Below are 27,606 nucleotides of genomic sequence, written 5' to 3'. Positions count from 1 at the left end.
ACACGACTTCCAGAAAGGCTCTGCTGCCCTAGTCCTCAGATTTGGGAATGGAGAAGTACTGCCTCCTTGAGGCCACTTCCCACAACAGCAGCTTTAAACCCATTGCTAAAGGTCACTAAATATTCACCAAACTTGCAGTTCGGTAAAAGACACCTGCTTTCTAAAAAATTCTGGGGTGCAAAATCGACCAAAAATTTCAAAAGAGGGCAACCTTCCAAGAACACAATTTCAAGAGTTATACTGTACTCCCAACTGTTTCCTTTTTTTAACAGAAATTAAAACGGCAGAGAAAAATGATGAGTTTTACGAATTTTCAAAGACATGCAAACCCAAGTTACAAAAACCTATCAGCTCACAGCAGCCACAAGGGCCATTAGCATAAATGCTGCAAACAGTAAATGCTGAAGCAATTGTGGAGAAATGCGTACCCTCAATTCTAAGGGGGACGTGGTAAGAGCCACTAATGAAAACACAAAGAAGGTGCTTTGAAAAGGGAACCACGGTTCTACCAGTCAATGAATCACACCCACTGCTGGGCCTATCACCTGATAAAATGAGAATCAAATAGTCACAGGCTGGCAATCCTGCACTCCAACAATATTTCCCATAGCCAACACTTGGAAACAATGAAAATGTCCATCAACCAAGGAATACACAAAGTAGAAGTGGTCCACGTATACAGTGGAAAATTACTCCAATAAAAAATAAAAATTAAATTTAAAAAACCAACAAAAGTAAGGAGACATCAGCTTGTGTGGGTTTTTCCGGGCACACTCCACTCTAATTTATAACCGAGAAACACCACATGCTGCAAGGGCTTTTCCATATGTACCAGGGTGGGGAACATAGAAAGGCTGCCACCCTCTGGCAGTTACCTGCGAAAGCAGCTTTAAGGCCTGTGCTAATGGTCCTTTCCTAGGAACAAGTACTGCAGGACTGTAAATGAAACCTGCCCTCAAAATGTCTTGAGGGAGGTAATGGCCAAAACATGTCAAATTTGACACATACTTTAAGAGAACACTTTGAAGAAATAAGGGGTAATCACAGCTTGAAAAGTAAAAAGGACATGCCTTAAAGCTCAATTTCAACGGATTATGAGGCCCATTCGAATTCAACCAGAAAGAGGTAGCAGCTCACCCTTGTCAGAATAACCATCAGCAAGAAAACTACAAACAATAAATGCTGAAGGTGTTGTGGAGGAATGCATACCCTGAACTTTAAGTGGGATATAACTTGGAAAGAGGCACTAAAGAGAACAGAATGTACGTGCCTTAAAAATGTGAACATTGAGCTACCATATGACCCAGCAATCCCACTACTGTGTATACACCCAGAGAAAACCATAATTCAAAAGTACACTTGCACCCGAATGTTTATTACAGCACTATTTACAATAGCCTGGTCACGGAAGCAACCTAAATGCCCATCAACAGACGAATGGATAAAGAAGTTGTGGTACATATATAGAATGGAATATTACTCAGCCACAAAAAGGAACCAAATTGAGTCATTTGTTGAGACGTGGATGGATCTAGAGACTGTCATACAGAGTGAAGTAAGTCAGAAAGACAAAAACAAATACCGTATATTAACGCAGGTATGTGGAACCTAGAAAATTGGTACAGATGAGCCAGTTTGCAGGGCATAAGTTGAGACACAGATGTAGAGCGCAGACACATGGACACCAAGGGGGGGGGAATGCGGTGGGGTGGGGATGGTGTTGTGCTGAATTGGGCTATTGGGATTGACATGTATACACTGATGTGTATAAAATTGATGACTGATAAGAACCTGCAGTATAAAAAAACAAACAAAACAACTAATACTAAACTTTCATTCGGTTTTTTGTATGGAAATATGTTAATATAAATGTTTCAGACATTACATGAAATTTCTAAAAATCTTATATGTTCTGGTATAATGTTATAATTCATAATCCTAGTTATTACTTTAAAATGTATATCTCAGAAATAACTAATTTTCTTGTCAACTGCATTATTATAAACTTTCATCAAATCTTTAACCGTGGTCATTTTTAAGTCTTTTGTCATTTACAGACAGTTCTGGGTGTACTCTGATGCTTTTGCAAATATGTTCCTATAAAAGGGTTTCATCTTCATGAAATTCATGGAAAAGACTCTGACAAGTACAGGTTTCTGGTAACTCTATTGTACTGCTGAAATGAATGAATAAGCATTTTCAGAACTCTAATGATAAAACTAATGAACTCATAAAAGTGCTAACAAAAGATCCAGATGAAAAAAAAATTTATTACATGGGACTGAGTGAACTGATGACGATAAGTATAATTTTTGTTACTTTCTGTTTGAATTAAAAAAAAAATCCCACAAGGACTCAGAGGCAAAGAATATACAAATCAATTTTCACTGCAAAGTAAAGCAGCTGCTACAGTGAAGGATTACTGGACTGAATGTCAATATTTTCACATAGTATGAGTGTGTTTCAGGTTTGGTAATTGCAATCATTGTTGCTTTTGTTGTGATCATCCATGTACAATGCTTGATGTCAGTCTATTTATCTCTTATAAAAATAAAATACAGTGTGTGTGTTTGGAAAAAAAAACGAATAAGAACTAATGAGACATAAACTTATGGGGATTTCTCCTGGCAAACTCCATTCTAATTTACAACCTAAGACAACGACTTCCAGAAAGGCTCTGTTGCCCTAGTACCTAGATTGGGGAATGGCGAAATGCTGCCTCCTTTTGGCCGTTTCCCACAACAGCAGCTTTAAACCCACTGCAAACTGTCATTAATATTCAACAACTTGCAGTTCTGTAAATGACACCGGCCCTCCAAAAAAATTCTGGGGTCAAAAATCGAACAAAAAATTCAAAAGAGGGCAACCTTCGAAGAAGATAATTTCAAGAGGTATATTGTGCTCACAGATTATTCTTTTGATAAAAGAAAAAGATGTGGAAAAATGATGAATTTTAGGAATTTTGAAAGATATGCAAACCCAAATTACAAATACCTATCAGATCACAGCAGTCAGAATGGCCATCAGCAAAAATGGTGCAAACAATAAATGCTGAAGCGATTGTGGAGAAATGCGTACCCTCGGTTCTAAGGGGGACGTTGTAAAAGCCACTAATAAAAACACATTGGAGGTGCTTTGAAAAAGTAAACACTGAGTGACCAGTCCATCAATCACACCCACTGCTGGGCCTATCACCAGAGAAAATGAGAATCAAAAAGTAACAGGCTGGCAATCCTGCACTCCAACAATATTTACCATAGCCAACACTTGGAAGCAATGAAAATGTCCATCAACCGAGGAATGCACAAAGTAGAAGTGGTCCACGTACACAGTGGAAAATTACTCCAATAAAAAATAAAAATTAAATGTAACAATCCAACAAAAGTAAGGAGACATCAGCTTGTGTGGGTTTGTCCGGGCACACTCCACTCTAATTTATAACCGAGAAACACCACAGGCCGCAAGGGCTTTTCCCTAGTTACCAGGGTGGGGGACATAGAAAGGCTGCCGCCCTCTGGCAGTTACCTGCAAAAGCAGCTTTAAAGCCTGTGCTAATGGTCACTTCATAGGAACAAGTACTGCAGAACTGTAAATGAAACAGGCCCTCAAAATGTCTTGAGGGAGGTAAAGGCCAAAACATTTCAAAATGTGACACATACTTAAAGAGAACACTTTGAAGAACTAAGGGGTAACCACAGCTTGAAACATAGAAAAGGACATGCCTTAAAGCTCAATTTCAACAGATTATGTGGCACATTCGAATTCAACCACAGAGAGGTATCAGCTCACACTTGTCAGAATAACCATCAGCAAGAAAACTACAAACAATAAATGCTGAAGGTGTTGTGGAGAAATGCATACCCTCACCTTCAAAGGGGACGTAACTTGGAAAGGGCCACGAATGAGTACAGAATGGAGGTGCCTTAAAAAGGTAAACATTGAGCTACTATATGATCCAGCAGTCCCACTCCTCGACGTATAACCTAAGAAGAGAGAATTGGAAAGACACAGGCAGGCAAATCTGCACTGCACAGTAGTACAATAGCCAAGATATGGAAGTAACCAAAAAGTCCACCAACAGATGGATGGACAAAGAAGAACTCCTCCATGTACAGATGGAATATTCGCTAGTGAAAAAAATGAAACAATGCCATTTGCAGCACCATAGATGAGTCTAGACGTAATCACGCCACGTGTAGTAAGTGATAAAGCAAAAGACACATATCCTATCATATCATATTTAAGAGTTATTTAAAAATTGATACCAATGAATATATTTCCACAGAGAAAGGCAATCACAGATTCGTTAAAAAACTTATGGTTCACCAAATAGAAAGGGATGAGGATTGGATACATTACCACATTGGGGTTAACAGAGATATACAAACCATGTGAAATATATAACCACCAAAGACGTACGGAAGACCAGGAGAAGACTACTCAACATTGTGTCATAACCTACATGGGAAAAGGATGCGAGGAAGAATAGATGCATGTATATGTGTGAAAGAACCACATCTTGCACACCTAGAACAAACAAACCATTGTAATCATATTTGCTGGGATAAAAAATAAAAAGTAAATTACAAATATGAACAAGAAGTAATGAGACATAAACTTAAAGGGCTTTTCCCTGGCACATTCCATTCTAATTTACAACCTAGAACACCACTTCCATTAAGGCTCTGTTTCCCAGGTTACCAAATATGGTAAATGAGAAATGCTGTCAACTTGTGGCCGTTTCCTGCAAGAGCAGCTTTAAACTCACAGCGAATGGTCACTTAACTTTCACAAGGACTCAGGGCTGTAAAGGACACCTGCCCTAAAAAATTGTGCTGAAGGAGGGAATGGACAAAAAAATTCAAAACAGGCAAATGTTTCAAGAAGTGAGTATGAAGAGTTAAGTTTTACTCATGCTCTTTTAAAAAAAAGGAAAATGGATAAAAGCTCAACCTCAGGGAGTGTTAGACCCATGCAATCTAATCTACAAAAAGTTTCAACTTACACCAGTCGACTGACCATGAGCAAAAAGTCTACAAACAATAAATGCTGAAGGGGTTTTAGGGAACTGTGTACCCTCTACCTGCTGGTGAGACGTAAAGGGGTAACAGCCAATAATGAGAACAGAAAGGAGACGTTTCTAAAAGTAAAAATGGAGGTACCATTCAATCCAGCAGGCGCACCAATGGACCTCTCACTTGAGAAGACAAGAATCGAGAAGACACAGGCCGCAAAAGCTGCAGTCCAGCGTTATTCACAAGAACCAAGACAGTGGAGCAATCAAAATGTCCAACAACAGGTAAATGGATAAAGAAGAAGTGGTCCATGTACACAATGGAATAATAGCCATGGAAAACAATGAACCACTGCTCTCTGAGGCACCGCAAATGAGTCTGGAGATAATCACGAAACATGAGGTAAGTCGGAAAGCAAAAGACCTATATTCTATGATATCACTTATAGGCGTTATTTAATAACTGACACAAAGGAACATATTTCCACAGAGAAAGACACTCACAGACTTAGAAAACAAACTATGCTCATCTAAAAGGAAAGGTGGGGGGAATGGATAAATTAAGATTAGTGTTACTATATGTATACAAACACATATTATATCCATATCTCAAAAAGATCAACCATATAGCAAGAGAGGTATGCGGCACCCTCAGTATCATTTTACATGGGAAGAGAATCTGTACTTGAATAGACATATATAATGTACAAACGAACCAGATTGTGTACACCTAGGACAAACAGTATTCTAAGATTTACCCCAATTAAAAAAAATTTTAAAACCAAGAAGAAATAATGAGACATAAACTTATGGGGCTTTCTCCATGCACATTTCAATGGAATTGACAAACTAGGGACACGACTTCCAGAAAGGCTCTGCTGCCCTAGTCCTCAGATTTGGGAATGGAGAAGTACTGCCTCCTTGAGGCCACTTCCCACAACAGCAGCTTTAAACCCATTGCTAAAGGTCACTAAATATTCACCAAACTTGCAGTTCGGTAAAAGACACCTGCTTTCTAAAAAATTCTGGGGTGCAAAATCGACCAAAAATTTCAAAAGAGGGCAACCTTCCAAGAACACAATTTCAAGAGTTATACTGTACTCCCAACTGTTTCCTTTTTTTAACAGAAATTAAAACGGCAGAGAAAAATGATGAGTTTTACGAATTTTCAAAGACATGCAAACCCAAGTTACAAAAACCTATCAGCTCACAGCAGCCACAAGGGCCATTAGCATAAATGCTGCAAACAGTAAATGCTGAAGCAATTGTGGAGAAATGCGTACCCTCAATTCTAAGGGGGACGTGGTAAGAGCCACTAATGAAAACACAAAGAAGGTGCTTTGAAAAGGGAACCACGGTTCTACCAGTCAATGAATCACACCCACTGCTGGGCCTATCACCTGATAAAATGAGAATCAAATAGTCACAGGCTGGCAATCCTGCACTCCAACAATATTTCCCATAGCCAACACTTGGAAACAATGAAAATGTCCATCAACCAAGGAATACACAAAGTAGAAGTGGTCCACGTATACAGTGGAAAATTACTCCAATAAAAAATAAAAATTAAATTTAAAAAACCAACAAAAGTAAGGAGACATCAGCTTGTGTGGGTTTTTCCGGGCACACTCCACTCTAATTTATAACCGAGAAACACCACATGCTGCAAGGGCTTTTCCATATGTACCAGGGTGGGGAACATAGAAAGGCTGCCACCCTCTGGCAGTTACCTGCGAAAGCAGCTTTAAGGCCTGTGCTAATGGTCCTTTCCTAGGAACAAGTACTGCAGGACTGTAAATGAAACCTGCCCTCAAAATGTCTTGAGGGAGGTAATGGCCAAAACATGTCAAATTTGACACATACTTTAAGAGAACACTTTGAAGAAATAAGGGGTAATCACAGCTTGAAAAGTAAAAAGGACATGCCTTAAAGCTCAATTTCAACGGATTATGAGGCCCATTCGAATTCAACCAGAAAGAGGTAGCAGCTCACCCTTGTCAGAATAACCATCAGCAAGAAAACTACAAACAATAAATGCTGAAGGTGTTGTGGAGGAATGCATACCCTGAACTTTAAGTGGGATATAACTTGGAAAGAGGCACTAAAGAGAACAGAATGTACGTGCCTTAAAAATGTGAACATTGAGCTACCATATGACCCAGCAATCCCACTACTGTGTATACACCCAGAGAAAACCATAATTCAAAAGTACACTTGCACCCGAATGTTTATTACAGCACTATTTACAATAGCCTGGTCACGGAAGCAACCTAAATGCCCATCAACAGACGAATGGATAAAGAAGTTGTGGTACATATATAGAATGGAATATTACTCAGCCACAAAAAGGAACCAAATTGAGTCATTTGTTGAGACGTGGATGGATCTAGAGACTGTCATACAGAGTGAAGTAAGTCAGAAAGAGAAAAACAAATACCGTATATTAACGCAGGTATGTGGAACCTAGAAAATTGGTACAGATGAGCCAGTTTGCAGGGCATAAGTTGAGACACAGATGTAGAGCGCAGACACATGGACACCAAGGGGGGGGGGAATGCGGTGGGGTGGGGATGGTGTTGTGCTGAATTGGGCTATTGGGATTGACATGTATACACTGATGTGTATAAAATTGATGACTGATAAGAACCTGCAGTATAAAAAAACAAACAAAACAACTAATACTAAACTTTCATTCGGTTTTTTGTATGGAAATATGTTAATATAAATGTTTCAGACATTACATGAAATTTCTAAAAATCTTATATGTTCTGGTATAATGTTATAATTCATAATCCTAGTTATTACTTTAAAATGTATATCTCAGAAATAACTAATTTTCTTGTCAACTGCATTATTATAAACTTTCATCAAATCTTTAACCGTGGTCATTTTTAAGTCTTTTGTCATTTACAGACAGTTCTGGGTGTACTCTGATGCTTTTGCAAATATGTTCCTATAAAAGGGTTTCATCTTCATGAAATTCATGGAAAAGACTCTGACAAGTACAGGTTTCTGGTAACTCTATTGTACTGCTGAAATGAATGAATAAGCATTTTCAGAACTCTAATGATAAAACTAATGAACTCATAAAAGTGCTAACAAAAGATCCAGATGAAAAAAAAATTTATTACATGGGACTGAGTGAACTGATGACGATAAGTATAATTTTTGTTACTTTCTGTTTGAATTAAAAAAAAAATCCCACAAGGACTCAGAGGCAAAGAATATACAAATCAATTTTCACTGCAAAGTAAAGCAGCTGCTACAGTGAAGGATTACTGGACTGAATGTCAATATTTTCACATAGTATGAGTGTGTTTCAGGTTTGGTAATTGCAATCATTGTTGCTTTTGTTGTGATCATCCATGTACAATGCTTGATGTCAGTCTATTTATCTCTTATAAAAATAAAATACAGTGTGTGTGTTTGGAAAAAAAAACGAATAAGAACTAATGAGACATAAACTTATGGGGATTTCTCCTGGCAAACTCCATTCTAATTTACAACCTAAGACAACGACTTCCAGAAAGGCTCTGTTGCCCTAGTACCTAGATTGGGGAATGGCGAAATGCTGCCTCCTTTTGGCCGTTTCCCACAACAGCAGCTTTAAACCCACTGCAAACTGTCATTAATATTCAACAACTTGCAGTTCTGTAAATGACACCGGCCCTCCAAAAAAATTCTGGGGTCAAAAATCGAACAAAAAATTCAAAAGAGGGCAACCTTCGAAGAAGATAATTTCAAGAGGTATATTGTGCTCACAGATTATTCTTTTGATAAAAGAAAAAGATGTGGAAAAATGATGAATTTTAGGAATTTTGAAAGATATGCAAACCCAAATTACAAATACCTATCAGATCACAGCAGTCAGAATGGCCATCAGCAAAAATGGTGCAAACAATAAATGCTGAAGCGATTGTGGAGAAATGCGTACCCTCGGTTCTAAGGGGGACGTTGTAAAAGCCACTAATAAAAACACATTGGAGGTGCTTTGAAAAAGTAAACACTGAGTGACCAGTCCATCAATCACACCCACTGCTGGGCCTATCACCAGAGAAAATGAGAATCAAAAAGTAACAGGCTGGCAATCCTGCACTCCAACAATATTTACCATAGCCAACACTTGGAAGCAATGAAAATGTCCATCAACCGAGGAATGCACAAAGTAGAAGTGGTCCACGTACACAGTGGAAAATTACTCCAATAAAAAATAAAAATTAAATGTAAAAATCCAACAAAAGTAAGGAGACATCAGCTTGTGTGGGTTTGTCCGGGCACACTCCACTCTAATTTATAACCGAGAAACACCACAGGCCGCAAGGGCTTTTCCCTAGTTACCAGGGTGGGGGACATAGAAAGGCTGCCGCCCTCTGGCAGTTACCTGCAAAAGCAGCTTTAAAGCCTGTGCTAATGGTCACTTCATAGGAACAAGTACTGCAGAACTGTAAATGAAACAGGCCCTCAAAATGTCTTGAGGGAGGTAAAGGCCAAAACATTTCAAAATGTGACACATACTTAAAGAGAACACTTTGAAGAACTAAGGGGTAACCACAGCTTGAAACATAGAAAAGGACATGCCTTAAAGCTCAATTTCAACAGATTATGTGGCACATTCGAATTCAACCACAGAGAGGTATCAGCTCACACTTGTCAGAATAACCATCAGCAAGAAAACTACAAACAATAAATGCTGAAGGTGTTGTGGAGAAATGCATACCCTCACCTTCAAAGGGGACGTAACTTGGAAAGGGCCACGAATGAGTACAGAATGGAGGTGCCTTAAAAAGGTAAACATTGAGCTACTATATGATCCAGCAGTCCCACTCCTCGACGTATAACCTAAGAAGAGAGAATTGGAAAGACACAGGCAGGCAAATCTGCACTGCACAGTAGTACAATAGCCAAGATATGGAAGTAACCAAAAAGTCCACCAACAGATGGATGGACAAAGAAGAACTCCTCCATGTACAGATGGAATATTCGCTAGTGAAAAAAATGAAACAATGCCATTTGCAGCACCATAGATGAGTCTAGACGTAATCACGCCACGTGTAGTAAGTGATAAAGCAAAAGACACATATCCTATCATATCATATTTAAGAGTTATTTAAAAATTGATACCAATGAATATATTTCCACAGAGAAAGGCAATCACAGATTCGTTAAAAAACTTATGGTTCACCAAATAGAAAGGGATGAGGATTGGATACATTACCACATTGGGGTTAACAGAGATATACAAACCATGTGAAATATATAACCACCAAAGACGTACGGAAGACCAGGAGAAGACTACTCAACATTGTGTCATAACCTACATGGGAAAAGGATGCGAGGAAGAATAGATGCATGTATATGTGTGAAAGAACCACATCTTGCACACCTAGAACAAACAAACCATTGTAATCATATTTGCTGGGATAAAAAATAAAAAGTAAATTACAAATATGAACAAGAAGTAATGAGACATAAACTTAAAGGGCTTTTCCCTGGCACATTCCATTCTAATTTACAACCTAGAACACCACTTCCATTAAGGCTCTGTTTCCCAGGTTACCAAATATGGTAAATGAGAAATGCTGTCAACTTGTGGCCGTTTCCTGCAAGAGCAGCTTTAAACTCACAGCGAATGGTCACTTAACTTTCACAAGGACTCAGGGCTGTAAAGGACACCTGCCCTAAAAAATTGTGCTGAAGGAGGGAATGGACAAAAAAATTCAAAACAGGCAAATGTTTCAAGAAGTGAGTATGAAGAGTTAAGTTTTACTCATGCTCTTTTAAAAAAAAGGAAAATGGATAAAAGCTCAACCTCAGGGAGTGTTAGACCCATGCAATCTAATCTACAAAAAGTTTCAACTTACACCAGTCGACTGACCATGAGCAAAAAGTCTACAAACAATAAATGCTGAAGGGGTTTTAGGGAACTGTGTACCCTCTACCTGCTGGTGAGACGTAAAGGGGTAACAGCCAATAATGAGAACAGAAAGGAGACGTTTCTAAAAGTAAAAATGGAGGTACCATTCAATCCAGCAGGCGCACCAATGGACCTCTCACTTGAGAAGACAAGAATCGAGAAGACACAGGCCGCAAAAGCTGCAGTCCAGCGTTATTCACAAGAACCAAGACAGTGGAGCAATCAAAATGTCCAACAACAGGTAAATGGATAAAGAAGAAGTGGTCCATGTACACAATGGAATAATAGCCATGGAAAACAATGAACCACTGCTCTCTGAGGCACCGCAAATGAGTCTGGAGATAATCACGAAACATGAGGTAAGTCGGAAAGCAAAAGACCTATATTCTATGATATCACTTAATAGGCGTTATTTAATAACTGACACAAAGGAACATATTTCCACAGAGAAAGACACTCACAGACTTAGAAAACAAACTATGCTCATCTAAAAGGAAAGGTGGGGGGAATGGATAAATTAAGATTAGTGTTACTATATGTATACAAACACATATTATATCCATATCTCAAAAAGATCAACCATATAGCAAGAGAGGTATGCGGCACCCTCAGTATCATTTTACATGGGAAGAGAATCTGTACTTGAATAGACATATATAATGTACAAACGAACCAGATTGTGTACACCTAGGACAAACAGTATTCTAAGATTTACCCCAATTAAAAAAAATTTTAAAACCAAGAAGAAATAATGAGACATAAACTTATGGGGCTTTCTCCATGCACATTTCAATGGAATTGACAAACTAGGGACACGACTTCCAGAAAGGCTCTGCTGCCCTAGTCCTCAGATTTGGGAATGGAGAAGTACTGCCTCCTTGAGGCCACTTCCCACAACAGCAGCTTTAAACCCATTGCTAAAGGTCACTAAATATTCACCAAACTTGCAGTTCGGTAAAAGACACCTGCTTTCTAAAAAATTCTGGGGTGCAAAATCGACCAAAAATTTCAAAAGAGGGCAACCTTCCAAGAACACAATTTCAAGAGTTATACTGTACTCCCAACTGTTTCCTTTTTTTAACAGAAATTAAAACGGCAGAGAAAAATGATGAGTTTTACGAATTTTCAAAGACATGCAAACCCAAGTTACAAAAACCTATCAGCTCACAGCAGCCACAAGGGCCATTAGCATAAATGCTGCAAACAGTAAATGCTGAAGCAATTGTGGAGAAATGCGTACCCTCAATTCTAAGGGGGACGTGGTAAGAGCCACTAATGAAAACACAAAGAAGGTGCTTTGAAAAGGGAACCACGGTTCTACCAGTCAATGAATCACACCCACTGCTGGGCCTATCACCTGATAAAATGAGAATCAAATAGTCACAGGCTGGCAATCCTGCACTCCAACAATATTTCCCATAGCCAACACTTGGAAACAATGAAAATGTCCATCAACCAAGGAATACACAAAGTAGAAGTGGTCCACGTATACAGTGGAAAATTACTCCAATAAAAAATAAAAATTAAATTTAAAAAACCAACAAAAGTAAGGAGACATCAGCTTGTGTGGGTTTTTCCGGGCACACTCCACTCTAATTTATAACCGAGAAACACCACATGCTGCAAGGGCTTTTCCATATGTACCAGGGTGGGGAACATAGAAAGGCTGCCACCCTCTGGCAGTTACCTGCGAAAGCAGCTTTAAGGCCTGTGCTAATGGTCCTTTCCTAGGAACAAGTACTGCAGGACTGTAAATGAAACCTGCCCTCAAAATGTCTTGAGGGAGGTAATGGCCAAAACATGTCAAATTTGACACATACTTTAAGAGAACACTTTGAAGAAATAAGGGGTAATCACAGCTTGAAAAGTAAAAAGGACATGCCTTAAAGCTCAATTTCAACGGATTATGAGGCCCATTCGAATTCAACCAGAAAGAGGTAGCAGCTCACCCTTGTCAGAATAACCATCAGCAAGAAAACTACAAACAATAAATGCTGAAGGTGTTGTGGAGGAATGCATACCCTGAACTTTAAGTGGGATATAACTTGGAAAGAGGCACTAAAGAGAACAGAATGTACGTGCCTTAAAAATGTGAACATTGAGCTACCATATGACCCAGCAATCCCACTACTGTGTATACACCCAGAGAAAACCATAATTCAAAAGTACACTTGCACCCGAATGTTTATTACAGCACTATTTACAATAGCCTGGTCACGGAAGCAACCTAAATGCCCATCAACAGACGAATGGATAAAGAAGTTGTGGTACATATATAGAATGGAATATTACTCAGCCACAAAAAGGAACCAAATTGAGTCATTTGTTGAGACGTGGATGGATCTAGAGACTGTCATACAGAGTGAAGTAAGTCAGAAAGAGAAAAACAAATACCGTATATTAACGCAGGTATGTGGAACCTAGAAAATTGGTACAGATGAGCCAGTTTGCAGGGCATAAGTTGAGACACAGATGTAGAGCGCAGACACATGGACACCAAGGGGGGGGGGGGAATGCGGTGGGGTGGGGATGGTGTTGTGCTGAATTGGGCTATTGGGATTGACATGTATACACTGATGTGTATAAAATTGATGACTGATAAGAACCTGCAGTATAAAAAAACAAACAAAACAACTAATACTAAACTTTCATTCGGTTTTTTGTATGGAAATATGTTAATATAAATGTTTCAGACATTACATGAAATTTCTAAAAATCTTATATGTTCTGGTATAATGTTATAATTCATAATCCTAGTTATTACTTTAAAATGTATATCTCAGAAATAACTAATTTTCTTGTCAACTGCATTATTATAAACTTTCATCAAATCTTTAACCGTGGTCATTTTTAAGTCTTTTGTCATTTACAGACAGTTCTGGGTGTACTCTGATGCTTTTGCAAATATGTTCCTATAAAAGGGTTTCATCTTCATGAAATTCATGGAAAAGACTCTGACAAGTACAGGTTTCTGGTAACTCTATTGTACTGCTGAAATGAATGAATAAGCATTTTCAGAACTCTAATGATAAAACTAATGAACTCATAAAAGTGCTAACAAAAGATCCAGATGAAAAAAAAATTTATTACATGGGACTGAGTGAACTGATGACGATAAGTATAATTTTTGTTACTTTCTGTTTGAATTAAAAAAAAAATCCCACAAGGACTCAGAGGCAAAGAATATACAAATCAATTTTCACTGCAAAGTAAAGCAGCTGCTACAGTGAAGGATTACTGGACTGAATGTCAATATTTTCACATAGTATGAGTGTGTTTCAGGTTTGGTAATTGCAATCATTGTTGCTTTTGTTGTGATCATCCATGTACAATGCTTGATGTCAGTCTATTTATCTCTTATAAAAATAAAATACAGTGTGTGTGTTTGGAAAAAAAAACGAATAAGAACTAATGAGACATAAACTTATGGGGATTTCTCCTGGCAAACTCCATTCTAATTTACAACCTAAGACAACGACTTCCAGAAAGGCTCTGTTGCCCTAGTACCTAGATTGGGGAATGGCGAAATGCTGCCTCCTTTTGGCCGTTTCCCACAACAGCAGCTTTAAACCCACTGCAAACTGTCATTAATATTCAACAACTTGCAGTTCTGTAAATGACACCGGCCCTCCAAAAAAATTCTGGGGTCAAAAATCGAACAAAAAATTCAAAAGAGGGCAACCTTCGAAGAAGATAATTTCAAGAGGTATATTGTGCTCACAGATTATTCTTTTGATAAAAGAAAAAGATGTGGAAAAATGATGAATTTTAGGAATTTTGAAAGATATGCAAACCCAAATTACAAATACCTATCAGATCACAGCAGTCAGAATGGCCATCAGCAAAAATGGTGCAAACAATAAATGCTGAAGCGATTGTGGAGAAATGCGTACCCTCGGTTCTAAGGGGGACGTTGTAAAAGCCACTAATAAAAACACATTGGAGGTGCTTTGAAAAAGTAAACACTGAGTGACCAGTCCATCAATCACACCCACTGCTGGGCCTATCACCAGAGAAAATGAGAATCAAAAAGTAACAGGCTGGCAATCCTGCACTCCAACAATATTTACCATAGCCAACACTTGGAAGCAATGAAAATGTCCATCAACAGAGGAATGCACCAAGAAGTGGTCCATGTACAGAATAGAATATTAACTCCAATAATAAATATAAATTAAATTTAAAAATCCAACAAAAGTAAGGAATCATCAGCTTTTTTGTGTTTATCTGGGCACATTCTACTCTAATTTACAACCGAGGAACACCACTGGCCGTAAAGTCTGTTTCCCTAGTATCAGCGTGGGGAATGTAGAAAGGTAGCAGCCCTGTGGCCGTTACCTGCAAAAGCAGTTTAAAGCCTGTGCTAATGGTCACTTCATATGAACAAGTACTGTAGGGCTGAAAATGAAACCTGCCCTCAAAATGTCTTGAGGGAGGTAATGGCCAAAACATTTCAAAATTTGACACATAGTTTAAGAAACCACTTTGAAGAACTAAGCTGTAATTACAGCTTGAAAAATAAAAATGACTTGCCTTAAAGCTCAATTGCAACGGAATATGAGACACATGCAAATTCAACCGTAAAGAGGTGTCAGCTCACACCCGTCAGAATAACCATCAGCAAAAACTACAAATAATAAATGCTGAAGGTGCTGTGGAGAAATGTATACCCTCAACTTTAAGTGGGACGTAACCTGGAAAGAGCCACTAATGAAAACAGAATGGAGGTACCTTTAAAAGGTAAACACTGAGCTACCATATGACCTAGCAGACCTATTCCTGGACTATAACCGACAAAGACAGAATTGGAAGGACACAGGCAGGCAAATCTGCAATGCATACTATTACAATAGCCAATATATGGAAGTAACCAAAAAGTCCACTGACAAATGGGTGGACAAAGAAGAACTGCTACATGTACAGATGGAATATGAGCTAGTGACAAAATGAAGCAATGCCATTTGCAGCACCATAGATGAGTCTAGAGGTAATCACACAACTTGTAGTAAGTGAGAAAGTGAAAGACACATATCCTATCATATCAGATATAGGTGTTACCTAAAAATTGATAGAAACGAAGATATTTCCACAGAGAAAGGCAATCACAGATACATTAAAGAAACTTATGGTTCACCAGATGGAAAGGTGTGAGGATTGGATACATTACCATATTGAGGTTAACAGAGACATACAAACACATGTGAAATATATAATCACCAAAGACCTACAGAATACCAAGAGAAGACTACTCTACATTGTGTCATAACCTACATGGGAAAAGGATCCGAAGAAGAATAGATATATGTATATGTATATGTGTGAAAGAACCACATCTTGCACACCTAGAACAAACAAAACATTGTAATCAAGTTTGTGTGACAAAAAATAAAAATTAACTTAAAAATATGAACAAGAAGTAATGAGACATAAACTTAAGGGGCTTTTTCCTGGCACATTCCATTCTAATTTGCAACCTAGACCATCACTTCCAGTAAGGCTCTGTTGCCATAGTAACCAGATTTGGTAAAGGAGAAATGCTGCCGCCTTGTGGCCGTTTCCCGCAAGAGCGGCTTTAAACCCACAGCTAATGGTCACTTAAAATTCACAAGGACTCAGGGCTGTAAAGGACACCTGCCGTCAAAAATTGTGCTGAGGTAGGGAACGGAAAGAAAAATTTAATACAGGCAAATTTTTCAATAAAATACTATAAAGAGGTAAGTATTACTCACCGTCTTTAAATAAAAGGAGAATGGATTAAGGCTCAACCTCAGGAATTATTAGACTCATGCAATCTAATCAACAAAAGGGTTTCCAATCACACCAGTCGACTGACCATCAGCAAAAAGTCTACAAAGCATAAATGCTGATGCGGTTGTAGAGAATTGTGTATCCTCTAGCTGCTGGTGAGATGCAAAGTGGTTAACAGCCAGTAATGAGAACAGAAAAGAGCTGCGTTTAAAAGTAAAAATTTAGGTACCATTCAATCCAGCAGGCGCACCATTGGACCTCTCACCTGAGAAGACAAGTATCAAGAAGACACAGGTTGCAAAAGCTGCAGTGCAGCATTATTCACAATAGCCAAGGCAGTGAAGCGATAAAAATGTCCATCAACAAGTGAATGGATATAGAATAAGTGGTCCAGGTACACAATGGAGTATTCGCCATGGAAAACAAGGAAACCCTGCTCTTTGAGGCACCACAAATGAGCCTGGAGATAATCACAAATCATGAGGTAAGTCGGAAAGCAAAAGACTTATATCCTATGATATCACTAATAGGCGTTATCTAATAACTGACACAAATGAACACAATTCACAGAGAAATACACTCACAAACTTAGAAAACCAACTTTGCTCATCTAAAGGGAAAGGTGGCGGGAATGGATAAATGAAGATTTGTGTTACTATATGATATGGATATGATCCAAATACATATTATATACATATTACAAAAAGACCGACCATATAACAAGGGAGGTCTACAGCTTAAACCTAGTGCTAATGGTCCCTAAATATTCACACTCATTGCAGGCCTGTAAATGACACCTACATTTCAAAACAATCCTGGGGTTGAAAATTGACCAAAATTTCAAAAGAGGGCAACGTTCCAGGAAGACACTTTCAAGACGGATATTGTACTCACAATTTTTTTTCTTTTTTCTTTTAACAGAAAAGAAAAAGGCGTGGAAAAATGATGAATTTTAGACTATTTAACGACATGCATACCCATATTACAAATACCTATCAGCTCACAGCAGTCAGAATGGCCATTAGCAAAAATGCTGCAAAAAATAAATGCTGAAGGGATTGTGGAGAAATGCGTACCCTCGGTTGTAAGGGGGGGCATGTTAAGAGTCACTAATGAAAACACAATGTAGGTGCTTTGAAAAGGGAAACATTGAGCTACCAGTCAATCAATCAAAACCACTGCTGGACCTATCACCTGAGAAAATGAGAATCAAAAAGTCACAGGCAGGGGCTTCCCTGGTGGCGCAGTGGTTGAGAGTCTGCCTGCCAATTCAGGGGACACAGGTTCGAGCCCTGGTCTGGGAAGATCCCATATGCCATGAAGCAACTGTGCCCGTGAGCCACAATTGCTGAGCCTGCGTGTCTGGAGCCTGTGCTCCACAACAAGAGAGGCCGCGATGGTGAGAGGCCCACGCACGGCGATGAAGAGTGACCCCCGCTTGCCGCAACTGGAGAGGGCCCTCTCACAGAAACGAAGACCCAACACAGCCATAAATAATAAATAAATTAATTAATTAATTAATTAAAAAAAAAGTCACAGGCTGGCAATCCTTCACTCCAGCAATATTTACCATAGTCAACACTTGGAAGCAATGAAAATGTCCATCAACCGAGGAATGCACCAAGAAGAAGTGGTCCATGTACACAATGGAATATTACTCCAATACTAAATATAAATTAAATTAAAAAAAAAACAAACAAAAGTAAGGAGACATCAGCATTTGTGGGTTTATCCGGGCACATTGCACTCTAATTTATAACCGAGGAACACCACAGGCCGAAAGGTCTGTTTCCCTAGTTACCAGAGTGGGGAACGTAGAAAGGCTGCCGCCCTCAGGCCGTTACCTGCAAAAGCAGCTTTAAAGCCTGTGCTAATGGTCACTTCATATGAACAAATAATGCAGGGCTGTAAATGAAAACTGCCCTCAAAATGTCTCGAGGGAGGTAATGGCCAAAAATTTTCAAAATGTGACACATACTTTAAGAAAACACCTTGAAGAACTAAGCTGTAATCACTGTTTGATAAATAAAAAGGATATGCTTTAAAGCTCAATTTCAACAGATTATGGGATACATGCAAATTCAACCACAAAGGGGTATCAGCTCATACCTGTCAGAATAACCCTCAGCAAGAAAACTACAAACAATAAATACTGAAGGTGTTTTGGAGAAATGCATACCCTCAACTTTAAGTTGGACATAACCTGGAAAGAGCCACTAATGAGAACTGAATGGTGGTGCCTTTAAAACGTACACACTGAGTTACCATATGATACAGCAAGCCCACTCCTTGGACTATAACATAAGAAGATAGAACTGGAAAGACACAGGCAAGCAAATGTGTATTGCAGCAGTATTACAATAGCCAAGACATGGAGACAACCAAAAGGTCCATCAAGAGGTGCGTGGCCAAAGAAGAACTGGTACACGTACAGATGGAATATTAGCCAGGGAAAAAAATAAAACAATGCTATTTGCAGCACCATGTATGATTCTTGAGGTAATCAGGCAAATTGTACTAAGTCAGAAAGTAAAAGACACATATCCTATAATATCACTTATAGATCTTAGCTAAAAATTGATACCAATGAAGATATTTCCACAGAGAAATGCAATCACAGATTCACTAAACTAACTTATGGTTCACCAAATGGAAAGGTGTGAGGATTGGATACCTTAGGATATTGGGGTTAACATAGATATAGAAACAAATGTGAAATGTGTAATCACCAAAGACCTACGTAATACCAAAAGAAGATTACTCAACATTGTATCATAACCTACATGGGAAAATGATCCAAAGAAGAATAGATATATGTATATGTTTAAAAGAACCACATCTTGCACACCTAGAAGAAACAAAACATTTTAATCAAATTTGCTCTGATAAAAAATAAAAATTAAATTAAAAAAAGACCAAGAAGTAATGAGAAATAAACTTAAGGGGCTTTTTGCTGGCACATTGCATTCTAATTTACAACCAGAACATGACTTCCATTAAGGCTCTGTCATCACTAATAAAGCAGCTTTATAATCAATGTTGAAGGTAGCATAAAAGAAGTCTCACTAATTATTGATAGTAACAAGAAAACAAAGAAAAGTAAAAATCTCACTGCAAAAAGTATACATAGAGTAAGTCAAGGTAGATCAAACACTTATTAAACTTCTGTAAAGAATAAAAGACAACAGTAGTATGTTTTTTTAAAAAGAGAGGGCCCAAATAAATCTGAAATGAAAGAGTTGATGTTACAACAGACCCCACAGAAATACAAAGTATCCTAAGATACACACAGGGTAACTCAGGGCTCAGATTGGACAGAGCCCACTCTCCAGTCCCCTGTACATGACTTACAGGAGCCTCAGGAACTGAGGAGGGGGTCCCTGAGGAGAGGCTCAAGATAGAATATGGTAGGCATTAACATGGCTCCATTCATCTTAAACATGCCTGAACTACATTCACACGAGATGATTTTGTCCTGTATGTACATCGGCACCTCTAGTCGGAACTGCAGATCTTTGGTTTCACCACCTCAACTGACAGCAATAGCTTCACCTGCTGTGGACCATCTCCTATAGGATTTCTAGAACCACAAAGCATCGAAGCTTCACAGGACCCAGAGTCTGTGCGACTCCACGCAGAGTCTCAGAGTCTCAACTCCACTCAGATACTCCACTCTTGGAGGGCACACACAAAGTAGTGAGCACATCAGAACCCAGGGGAAGGAGCAGTGAACTCGTAGGAGAATGACCAGAACTACCTGATAGTTTTAGAGGGTCTCCTGCAGAGGCAGGTGGTAGCTGTGGCTGTGGCTCACCATGAGGACAACGACACTGGCAGCAGAAGTTCTGGGAAATACTCCTTGGTGTGAGCCCTCCCAGAGTCCGCCATTAACCCCACCAAGAGCAAGGTAGGCTCCAGTGCTGGGTCACCTCAGGCGAAACTACCAACAGGGAGGGAACCCAGCCCCATGCATCATCAGATAAGTGGATTAAACTTTTTATTAAAGTTTTATTTAATCTGCAGACAAGCAGATTAAAGTTTTGCCCACCAAAGCAACACCCAGCTCTACCCACCACCAGTCCCTCCCATCAGGAAGCTTGCACAAGCCTCTAAGATAGACTCATCCACTGGAGAGCAGACAGCAGAAGCAAGAAACACTATAATTCTGCAGCCTGTGGAAGGAAAACCACATTCACAGAAAGATAGACAAAATGAAAAGGCAGAGGACTTTATACCAGATTAAGGAACAAGATAAAACCCTAGGAAAAAAAACGAAATGAGGTGGAGATAGGGAACCTTCCAGAAAAAGAATTCAGAATAATGATAGTGAACATGATCCAAGACCTTGGCAAAAGAATGGAGGCAAAGATCGAGAAGATGCAAGAAATGCTTAACAAAGACCTAGAAGAATTAAGGAGCAAACACCTAGAAGAATTAAAGAACAAACAAACAGAGGTGAACAATATAATAACTGAAATGAAAAATACACCAGAAGGAATCAGTAGCAGAATAACTGTGGCAGAAGAACGGATAAGTGGCCTGGAAGACAGAAAGGTGGAAATCACTGCCATGGAACAGAATAAAGAAAAAGAATGAAAATAAATGAAGACACCCTAAGAGTCCTCTGGGAAAACATTTAACGCAACAACATTCACATCAAAGGGGTCCCAGAAGGAGAAGAGAGAGAGAAAGGACCCGAGAATACATTTGAAGAGATTATAATCGAAAACTTCCCTAGCATGGGAAAAGAAATAGCCACCCAAGTCCAGGAAGTGCAGAGAGTCCCAGTCAGGATAAATCAAAGGAGAAAAATGCCAAGACACATAGTAACCAAATTGACAAAAATTGAAGACAAAGAAAAATTATTGAAAGCAACAAGGGAAAAATGACAAATAACATACAAGGGAACTCCCATAAGGATAACATCTGATTTCTCAGCAGAAAATCTACAAGCCAGAAGGGAGTGGCATAAATTTAAAGTGATGAAAGGGAAGAAACTACAACCAAGAGTACTCCACCCAGCAAGGATCTCATTCAGATTTGACAGAGAAATCATAAGCCCTACAGACAAGCAAAAGCTAAGAGAATTCAGCACCATGAAACCAGCTCTACACCAAATGCTAAAGGAACTTCTCTAAGTGGGAAACACAAGAGAAGAAAAGGACCCACCAAGACAAACCCATAACAATTAAGAAAATAGTAATAGGAACATACATATCAATAATTACCTTAAACATGAATGGACTAAATGTTCCAACCAAAAGACACAGGCTCCCTGAATGGATACAAAAACAAGACCCATATATATGCTGTCTACAAGAGACCCATTTCAGACCTAGGGACACATACAGACTGAAAGTGAGGCGATGGAAAAATATATTCTATGCAAATGAAAATCAAAAGAAAGCTGGAGTAGCAATACTCATATCAGATAAAATAGACTTTAAAATAAAGAATGTTACAAGAGACAAGGAAAGACACTACATAATGGTCAAGGGATCAATCCAAGAAGAAGATATAACAATTATAGATATATATGTGCCCAACATAGGAGCACCTCAATACATAAGGCAACTGCTAACAGCTATAAAAGAGGAAATCAACAGTAACACCATAATAGCAGGGGACTTTAACAGCTCACTTACACCAGTGGAGATCATCCAGACAGAAAATTAATAAGGAAACACAAGCTTTAAATGACACAATAGACCAGATATAGTTAATTGATATTTATAGGACATTCCATCCAAAAACAGCAGATTACACGTTCTTCTCAACTGCACACGGAACATTCTCCAGGATAGATCACATCTTGGGTCACAAATAAAGCCTCAGTAAATTTAAGAAAACTGAAATCATATCAAGCAGCTGTTCCAACCACAATGCTATGAGATTAGAAATCAATAACACGGACAAAACCGTAAAAAACACAAACACATGGAGGCTAAACAATACGTTACTAAATAACCAAGAGATCACCGAAGAAATAAAAGAGGAAATCAAAAACTACCTAGAGACAAATGACAAGAAACACACGATGATCCAAAACCTATGGGATGCAGCAAAAGCAGTTCTAAGAGGGAAGTTTATAGCAATACAAGCCTACCTCAGGAAACAAGAAAAATCTCAACTAAACAATCTAACCTTACACCTAGAGGAACTAGAGAAAGAAGAACAAAACCCAAAGTTAGTAGAATGAAAGAAATCATAAAGATCAAAGCAGAAATAAATGAAATAGAAGCAAAGAAAACGAAAGCAAAGATCAATAAAACTAAAAGCCGGTTCTTTGAGAAGAGAAACAAAAATGATAAACCTTTAGCCAGACTCAAGAAAAAGAGGGAGAGGAATCAAATCAACAAAATTAGAAGTGAAAAAGGAGAAGTTACAACAGACACCACAGGAATACAAAGCATCCTAAGAGACTACTACAAGCAACTCTATGCCAATAAAATGGACAACCTGAAAGAAATGGACAAATTCTTAGAAAGGGATAACCTTCCAAGACTGAACCAGGAAGAAATAGAAAATATGAACAAACCTATCACAAGCAATGAAATTGAAACTGTGATTAAAAATCTTCCAACAAACAAAAGTCCAGAACCAGATGGCATCACAGGTGAATTCTGTCAAACATTTAGAGAAGAGCTAACACCCAACCTTCTCAAATTCTTCAAAACAATTGCAGGGGAAGGAACACTCCCAAACTCATTCTATGAGACCACCGTCACCCTGATACCAAAACCAGACAAAGATACTACAAGGAAAGAAAATTATAGACCAATATCACTGATGAATATAGATGTAAAAATCCTCAACAAAATACTAGCAAACAGAATCGAACAACACATTAAAAGGATCAAACACCATGATCAAGTGGGGTTTATCCCAGGGATGCAAGGATTCTTCAATACACACAAATCAATGTGATACACCATATTAACAAATTGTAGAATAAAACCATATGATCATCTCAATAGATGCAGGAAAAGATTTTGAGAAAATTCAACACCCATTTACGATAAAAACTCTGCAGAGTGTGGGCATAGAGGGAAACTACCTCAACATAATAAAGGCCATATATGACAAACCCACAGCAAACATCATTCTCAACGGTGAAAAACTGAAAACGTTTCCTCTAAGGTCAGGAACAAGACGAGGATGTCCACTCTCACCACTACTATTCAACATAGTTTTGGAAGTCCTAGCCATGGCAATCAGAGAAGAAAAAGAAATAAAAGAAATACAAAAAGGAAAAGAAGAAGTAAAATTGTCACTGTTTGCAAATGACATCATATCATAGATAGAGAATCCTAAAGATGCCACCAGAAAACCACTGGAGCTAATCAATGAATTTGGTAAAGTTGCAGGATACAAAATTAATGCACAGAAATTGCTTGCATTCCTATACACTAACAATGAAAGAACAGAAAGAGAAATTAAGGAAACAATCCCATTACCACTGCAACAAAAATAAAATACCTAGGAATAAACCTACCTAAGGAAGTAAAAGACCTGTACTCAGAAAACTATGACACTGATGAAAGAAATCAAAGATGATATAAACAGATGGAGACATATACCATGTTCTTGGATTAGAAGAATCAATATTGTGAAAATGACTATACTACCCAAAGCAATCTACAGATTCAATGCAATCCCTATCAAAATACCTTTGGCATTTTCTACAGAACTAGAAAAAAAAATCTTAAAATTTGTAGGGAGACACAAAAGACCCCGGATAGCCAAAGCAGTCTTGAGGGGAAAAAAAAAGAGCTGGAGGAATCAAACTTCCACACTTCAGACTATATTGCAAAGCTACAGTAATCAAGATAATATGGTAGTGGCACAAAAACAGAAATATAGATCAATAGAACAGGATAGAAAGCACAGAGATAAACCCACGTACCTACGGTCCACTAATCTATGACAAAGGAGGCAAGGGTATACAATGGAGAAAAGACAGTGTCTTCAGTAAGTGGTGCTGGGAAAACTGGACAGCTACATGTAAAAGAATGAAATTAGAACACTCCCTAACACCATACACAAAAATAAACTCAAAATGGATTAGAGACCTAAATGTAAGACCAGCCACTATAAAACTCTTAGAGGAAAACATAAGCAGAACAGTCTATGACATAAATCACAGCAAGATCCTTTTTGACCCACCTCCTAGAGAAATGGAAATAAAAACAAAAATAAAAAAATGGGACTTAATGAAATTTAAAATCTTTTGCACAGCAAAGGAAAACATAAGCAAGATGAAAAGACAACCATCAGAATGGGAGAAAATATTTTCAAATGAAGCAAATGGCAAAGGATTAACCTCCAAAAAGCAGCTCCTGTAGCTCAATATCACAAAACCAAACAACCCAATCCAAAAATGGGCAGAAGACCTAAATAGACATTTCTCCAAAGAAGATATACAGGTTGCCAACAAACACATGAAAGGATGTTGAACATCACTAATTATTAGAGAAATGCAAATCAAAACTACAATGAGGTATCACCTCACACCAGTCAGAATGGCCATCATCAAAAATTCTACCAACAATAAATGCTGGAGAGGCATTTATTGGAGAAAAGGGAACCCTCTTGCACTGTTGCTGGGAATGTAAATTGATATAGCCACTAGGGAGAACGGTATGGGGGTTCCTTAAAAACTAAAAATAGAACAACCGTACAACCCAGCAATCCCACTACTGGACATTTACCCTGAGAAAACCATAATTCAAAAAGAGTCATGTACCACAGTGTTCATTGTAGCTCTATTTACAATAGCCAGGACATGGAAGCAACCTAAGTGTCCATCAACAGATAACTGGATAAAGAAGATGTGGCACATATATACAATGGAACATTATTCAGCCATAAAAAGAAACGAAACTGAGTTATTTGTAGTGAGGTGGATGGATCTAGAGTCTGTCCTACAGAGTGAAGTAAGTCAGAAAGAGAAAAACAAATACCGTATGCTAACACATATATATGGAATCTAAAAGAAAAAAAGGTTATGAAGAACCTAGGGGCAGGAAAGGATTAAGGACACAGACGTAGAGAAAGGACTTGAGGACACGGGGAGGAGGAAGTGTAAGCTGGGACAAAGTGAGAGAGTGGTATGGACATATATACACTACCAAATGTAAAATTGATAGCTACTGGGAAGCAGCCACATAGCACAGGGAGATCAGCTCGGTGCTTTGTGACCACCTAAAGGGGTGGGATAAGGGAGTGAGAGGGAAGTGCAAGAGGGAGTGGATATGGTGTTATATGTATACGTATAGCTGATTCACTTTTTTATACAGCAGAAACTAACACACAATTGTAAAGCAATTATACTCCAATAAAGATGTAAAAGGAAAAAAAAAGAAAGCCCAGAGATAAACCTACACACCTATGGTCCACTAATCTATGACAAAGGAGGCAAGGATATACAATGGAGAAAAGACAGTCTCTTCAATAAGTGGTGCTGGGAAAAATGGACAGCTACATGTAAAAGAATGAAATTAGAACACTCCCTAACACCATACACAAAAAATAAACTCAAAATGGATTAGAGACCGAAATGTAAGACTGGACACTATAAAACTCTTAGAGGAAAACATAGGAAGAATACTCTTTGACAAAAATCACAACAAGATCTTTTTTGATCCACCTACTAGAGTAATGGAATAAAAAACAAAAATAAACAAATGGGAGCAAATGAAACCTAAAAGCTTTTGCAAAGCAAACTACAAACAAGACGAAAAGACAACCTCAGAATGGGAGAAAATATTTGCAAACGAATCAATGGACAAAGGATTAATCTCCAATATATATAAACAGCACATGCAGCTCAACAGTAAAAAAACAAACAACCCAATCCAAAAATGGGCAGATGACGTAAACAGACATTTGTCCCGAGAAGACATACAGATGGCCAAGAAGCACATGAAAAGCTGCTCAACATCACTAATTATTAGAGAAATATAAACCAAAACTACAATGAGGTATCACCTCACACAAGTCAGAATGGGCATCATCAGAAAATCTACAAACAACAAATGCTGGAGAGGGTGTGGAGAAAAGGGAACCCCCTTACACTATTCGTGGGAATGTAAATTGATACAGTCACTATAGAGAACAGTATGGAGGTTCCTTAAAAAACTAAAAATAGAATTACCATATGACCCAGCAATCCCACTACTGGGCATATACCCAGAGAAAACCATAATTCAAAAAGTCACATTCACCACAATGTTCATTGCAGCACTATTTACAATAGCCAGGTCATGGAAGCAACCTAAATGCCCATAGATAGACAAATAGAAAATATGTGGTACATATATAAAATGGAATATTACTCAGCCATAAAAAGGAATGAAATTGGGTCATTTGTAGAGGCGTGGATAGATCTAGAGACTGTCATACAGAGTGAAGTAAGTCAGAAAAAGAAAAACAAATATCGTATATTAACGCATACATGTGGAACCTAGAAAAATGGTACAGATGAACCGGTTTGCAAGGCAGAAATAGAGACACAGATGTAGAGAACAAATGTATGGTCACCAAGGGGGGAAAGTGGCAGGGTGGTGGTGGTGGGATGAATTGTGAGCCTGGGATTGACATATATACACTTATATGTATAAAATAGATAACCAATAAGAACCTGCTGTATAAAAAAATGAATAAAATAAAATTTAAAAATTAAAAAATAATATTTAAAAACAGAAAACAGAAAAAAAAGTTCTGTCCTTCCCATAGACGTATTTATATGAATGAATTATTTCCATGCTTATATCTATAAATACAAAAAGAGGAATAAAACCTACCTTGAACCAAAAAAGAAAAAAAAAAAAACAGAACCCACTGGTCATACAGAGGAAAACCCTATCAGGGCACTTGCTCCAGTGGTAAACAATTCTGAAGTTGGTCAGAGGTGGGGAATCGTCTCCCA

This window comes from Balaenoptera borealis (assembly GCF_965194805.1).
Source record: "Balaenoptera borealis genome assembly, chromosome: 7".
In the NCBI taxonomy this organism is placed as follows: domain Eukaryota; kingdom Metazoa; phylum Chordata; class Mammalia; order Artiodactyla; family Balaenopteridae; genus Balaenoptera; species Balaenoptera borealis.
Note: the sequence above shows the minus strand (reverse complement) of the source record.